At 39.2% G+C, this 6000-nt stretch overlaps 1 pseudogene; it reads left to right on the forward strand.

Moving 5' to 3' along the window:
- The first annotated feature begins 2385 nt into the window (after positions 1-2385).
- LOC113178569 (pterin-4-alpha-carbinolamine dehydratase pseudogene) lies at positions 2386-2670 on the forward strand (annotated as a pseudogene).
- Positions 2671-6000: the final 3330 nt, after the last annotated feature.

A 6000-nucleotide genomic window follows, 5' to 3' on the forward strand; every position in this document is an offset into this window, starting at 1 on the left:
ACTCTTGGAGAAGCACTGCTTTAAAATATATGGATGAATCTTTGAGAACATCAATAACAAAGCTAAAGATCAAATTATAGTATGTTTGGTTTCAGTGTTGAAAGTATTCCACTCTGTTCTCATTCTTTGAAAAGGCAATACCCAAGCAAAGCCCTGGATTAACCAGAACATACCAGTTCTTGTCTGTACAGGAGAAGGAAAAATTTATTGAAGTTTATTAGAAACCATTCATTTAAATCAGTCCATTTTACAACTTTCTTCCACTTTTTTAAAAACATAGATTTCATATTTAGAGTAGTTTTAGGTTCACAGAAAAATTGATCAAAAGGTACAGAGATTTCCTATATATCTCCTTCCCCCACACATGCATAGCATCCCCTGTTATCAACATCCCCAGAGTGGTATTTGGTCATAATTGGTAAATTTACATTGACATATCATTATCACCGAAAGCCCATAGTGTTTGCATGAGGGTTCCGTCTTGTTGGTGTACATTCTATGGGTTTGGACAAAGGCAGATTAACATTCATTTACCACTATGGAGTCATGGAATATGTCCACTGCCCTAAAAATTCTCTATGCTTCATATATTCATCCTTCCTCTCCCTAGCCCCCACAACCACTTATCTTTTTACTGTCTGAATAGTTTTGCCTTTTCTGGAAGATCTTACAGTAGGAAGCATACAGTATATATCCTTTTCAGATTGGCTTCTTTCACTTAGCAATATATATTTAAGTTTCCTCTATGTCTTTCCATGATTTGATAGCTTATTTCTTTTTAGTGCTAAATAATATTCCACAGTCTTTATTGTATCCTGGTGTATCTATTCACCTATTAAAGGACTTGTTGATTGCTTTCAAATTTTGGCAACTAAGGAAAAAAAAAGATGCTAAAACAGACATGTGCAGCTTTTATATGTATGGACATAAATTTTCAATCTCCTACTTTAAAAAAAATGTTTTTCTCTTTACTTTTTCTTTCTCTCAAATATATGGACTCAACCAGGAATTAACCAACTGGGATTATTAGGGCACCTGACTGAGGGTCAGAAGACCTGGTGGTTGGTCCTGGGATCCCTGCTGTTTCTGATTGAGTGGGTCTAGAGATACTCTACTCAACCTTCTAATCTTTCATTTCTTTTCAGAGTTGCTTGAAGAAGTATGTGAGCTCATGTATATAGAAACACCTTTAAAACACTAAAGCATTATGAAAACATAAGGAAGTTCATTCCCAATCCAGCTAATTTGGTCCAACTCAAATTCAGTTACTTCAAGTCTTGAGTGCTGGATGGGTAGAGTGGTGCATGCCTGTGATCCCAGCCGCTCGGTAGCCTGAGGCAGGAGGATCTCGAGTTCAATGCCAGCCTCAGCAAAGGCAAAAGTTACTAAGCAACTCAATGAGACCCCTTCTCTAAATAAAATACAAAGTAAATGGGGATGTGGCTCAGAGGTTGAGTGCCCCTGAGTTCAATCTCTGGTACAAAAAAAAAAAAAAGGCTAGGGATATAGCTCAGTTGGTAGGGTGCTTGCTTTGCATGCACAAGACCCTGGGTTCAATCCCCAGCACCACCAAAAAAAAAAAAAATGGGAATCGAGAAATAAATGCTCATATTTATAGTCAATTGTTTTTTTTGAAAAGAACTTTTTATTTGTTCTTTTTAGTTATACGTGACAGTAGAATGTATTTTGACATATCATACATACACGGAGTATAACTTCCCATTTAAGGCCCAGTTTCAATCCTCAGCACTATAGGGAGAAAAAAACAAAAAGACTGAGATCAATTGAACATCATCAAAATTAAAACTTTTGTACTTCAAAGGATACCTTCAAGAAAGTAAAAAGAAATCTGGTGCAGTAACACACACCTGTAATACCAGCTTCTCTGGAGACTGAGGCAAGAGGATCAAAAGTTCAAAAGCCAGCCTGGGCAACTGAGATAGGACCCTGTCTCAAAAATTAAAAGTACTGGGAAGGTAGCTCAGTGGTAAAACTTACCTGGCATGGTATGCACCAGAGGCCCTGGGTTTAATCCCCAATACTAAAGAGAGAGAGAGAGAGAGAGAGAGAGAGAGAGAGAGAGAGAAGAAAACCCCAAAAATGGGAGGAAAAAGTGCAAATTATATATCTGATAGGGAATTTGTATTTAGAATGTATAGAACCAATGACAAAATATTAATAACAAAATATTAAAATGGGCAGACTGTATCCTGGGGTGGCATCTGTGTACCCAGCCCCACTTGCCCTTTTCACTGCCACCTGCAGCTTGCTACCTCCATACCGGGCTAAGCTTGAGGAAACTGACCAGCTGCTACCAAACCTAAGCACTATGGGGTAGAATGCCCTGGAAGGTTGTGATGCTATCTTCAAGCAGTTGGGGGGTTCATGACAAGAATGGCCCTTCAGGTAGAAAAATTGGATGACCATCCTGAATGATTTAAAGTGCATAACAAGGTCCATGTCACCCTGAGCACCCATGAACATGTGGACCTTTCAGAATGGAACATAAACCCAGCCCACTTCATCAAAGGAGTGGCCGTGTCCACGATGAGACCCTGCCCTTCTTTGAATTCCTCAGGGAGGAAAGAGGACACTGAGGATCCCTTGGCCTCAGGACTTGCTGCAGTCAAAATAGCCAGTTTCAGGGTGGAGGTCATGGCTCAGAGATAGAGCGCTTGCCTACCATGTGTGAGGCACTGGATTTGATCCTCAGCACCACATAAAAATAAAGATATTGTGTTTGCCTAGAACTAAAAAATAAATATTAAAAAAAATAGCCAGTTTCAGAGCTGGGTGTGTATTTCAGTGGTAGATAGATATCCAGCTCTAGGATAGATATCCAGCACTAAATAAATAAATAAATAAATTGTCACGTTGACTCTGCTCCTTCCATTTGGGATGAGTCCTTGCTGAGGAAAGAAGCCAACATCACTGCCCACACCTGGAATTGAGAACTTCTCTCCATGCCACCTCTTCATTCTTGATGTTGTTATATGACATTAATTTGAATAAGCTCTCCCCTTTGCAACTTCCCAAGAACAATAATGATTTATTTCCAGACCATGACTTGTCCCCTTTCTGATTCATTTCCCAAGAAGCCTTGAAAGAGGGTGAATAAAGTCTTATCTTAGAATTCAGGACCCTAATGTAAAACCCCATTCTATGTCCCAGAAACGTGTGCTTTCAGGCCCCAAATAAAATTATTACTTGGGGGAAAAAATAAAAGTAATAATGAGAAAAGGATCCGACTAGACATTTCTCCAGAAAAAGATAGATAAATGGCCAATAAGCACGTGAAAAGACATTGACGTCATTAGCCATCAGGCAAATGCAAATGAGCACCACAGTGAGATATGCTTCACACCCCCTAGAATGGCTATAATCAAAAAGGTAGATAATTGCAGGTGTTGGTAAGAATATGAAGAAATTAGGACCCTCATATGTTGCTGATGGGAATGTAAAATTGTGCGGAGTTAAGGAAAACACTGTGGCAGTTTCCTAAAAGAGTAAACAGAGTTATCATATGAGCTGGGTACACACTTGTAATCCCAGTTATTTGGGAGATTGAATTGGGAGGATCTCAAGTTCAAGGCCAGCCTAAGCCATTTAGCAAGATCCTGTCTCAATATAAAAAAATAAAAAGGTTTGGGGATGTAGCTGAGTGGTAGAGTGTCCCTGAATTTAATCAATCCCCAGTACCAAAAAAAAAAAAAAAAAGTTACCATATGATCCAGCAATTCTTTTCCTAGGTTGGACCCCAGGGAAATTGAAACGTATGTCTAAACCAGGTGTGGTGGCACATGCTTATACTCCCAGCAGCTCAGGAGGCTGAGGCAGAAGGATTGCAAGTTCAAAGGCAACCTCAGCAAATTAGTGAGGCCCTAAGCAACAACTTGGGAGACTCTGCCTGAAAATTAAAAAAATAAAATAAAAAGAAGTGGATATGTGGCTCACAGGTCAAGTGCTTCCTGGGTCTAATCCTCCTCCTCCTCCGGAGAAGGAAGGAAGGAAGGAAGGAAGGAAGGAAGGAGGAAGGAGGGAGGGAGGGAGGGAGGGAGGGAGGGAGGAAGGAAGGAAGGAAGGAAGGAAGGAAGGAAGGAAGGAAGGAAGGAAGGAAGGAAGGAATTATTTGGTCATAAAAGGGAATGCAGTAGTGATCCCAGGTACCACACAGATGAACTTTGAAAACATTATGCTAAGCGAAAGAAACCAGAAACAAAAGTTCATGTATTTATGATTCCATTTGCATGAGGTGTCCACAACAGATCCATCAATAGAAAGAGGAAGTAAAGTGGTGGTTGCCTAGAGTTTGGGGGGTAAGGGAAACATGTGCAAAGAAATAGGGAATGACTGCTGGTGGGTCCAGATTCCTATCTGGAATGGTGGAAACGTTCTAAAATTGATAATAGTTGAGTTTCACAATTCTGTGAATCTAAACACTGAAGTGGGTAAATTGGATGATATGTGAATTATATCTCCATAATGGTGTTACAAACAAACAACACACACACACACACACACACACACACACACACAAATAATTTGCCTAGTATGAACTTTTCCCTGATCCAACATCATAAATTTATTCTCTTCTCCCATATACCTTTCTTTAACCTTTATTATTATTATCATTATTATTATATAGAAATTATTAAGCACCTTCCATACACTAAACAGTGCCAAGCACTTTTCAGGGGCCTTCCATTTTATTCTCCCAGAAATTCTATTATTTTATTTTCCTTGCATGACTGTGGGTACCCAGGGGTACTTTTCCACTGATCTACATCCCCAGCCTTTTTTATTTTGAAGGAGGATCTCACAAAGTTGCTGAGGCTGGCCTCAAACTTGTGATCCTTCTGCTTCAGCCTCCTTTCAAGTCAACTGTGATCTTCCCAGCAACTCTAGTGTATTTAAATATTATATTTCTATTTTATAGATCAGAAAAACAAGTTTTGGAGAAGGTAAGTAATTTGTCCAAAGTCATATAGGAAATGATAAAGTAATAGCTAAGATGTATTGAGTAATTACTATGTGCCAGGCACTATAGTAAGCACTTTGCATTAGGGTATAAATTTAATCCTTTCAACTCGATTTTATATATAGCAAGACCCTATTTTACAAATCAGGAAACAGAAGCATTGAGCGATAAACTTGCTAATAAAGATCAGTTTGTCAGCAAGTGAGGGAGCTGGGGTTTTAAGTCAAGTTTAATGCCAGAATCTCTATTATGAAGCATGACATTATACTAACTACTTCAGGCATATATAATGTACCTATTATTGCAGAAGATTCTCCTCCTCCTCCTCCTCCTCCTCTCCTCCTCTTCTTCTTCTTTTTTACTATTACTGGGGATTGAACCCAGGGGCACTTAACCACTTAGCCACATCCCCAGCCCTTCTTATATTTTATTTAAAGACAAGTTCTCCGGATTGGGGCTGTGGCTCAGTGGTAACGTGCTTGCCTAGCATGTGTGAAGCACTGGGTTCGATTCTCAGCACCACATATAAATAAATAAAATAAAGGTCCATCAACAACTAAAAAAATATTAAAAAAAAAAAAAGACAAGTTCTCGCTAAGTTGCTTAGGGCCTCGCTAAGTTGCTGAGGCTGGCTTTGAACTTCGGTTCTACACTCTCTATTGTACTGGAATGAAAGCTCTTTAAGGGAAGGGACACTGTGCAAAGCTTCTGAATTTTCTTCTACCACCCTCATTCTCAGGTCCCACACCTTACACTGAGTACTTAATACTCAGTCGTTGTCAAGAGCTTAGTTGCTTAGTTAGAGGGTTGGGGTTTGGCTCAGTGGTAGAGTGCTTATGTAGCACATAGCACTTGTGAGGCACTGGGTTCCATCCTCAGCACCACATAAAAATCAATCAATAAAATAAAAGTATTGTGTCCATCTACTAAGATAATATATGTATTATATATTTTATATATGTGTGTGTGTGTATTTTTAAGTCCATTCAATCTTGGCAAGAGCTGAAGTTGGGATGGTAAAT

This window comes from Urocitellus parryii, chromosome 3 (genome assembly GCF_045843805.1).
Source record: "Urocitellus parryii isolate mUroPar1 chromosome 3, mUroPar1.hap1, whole genome shotgun sequence".
NCBI classification, from domain to species: Eukaryota; Metazoa; Chordata; class Mammalia; order Rodentia; family Sciuridae; genus Urocitellus; species Urocitellus parryii.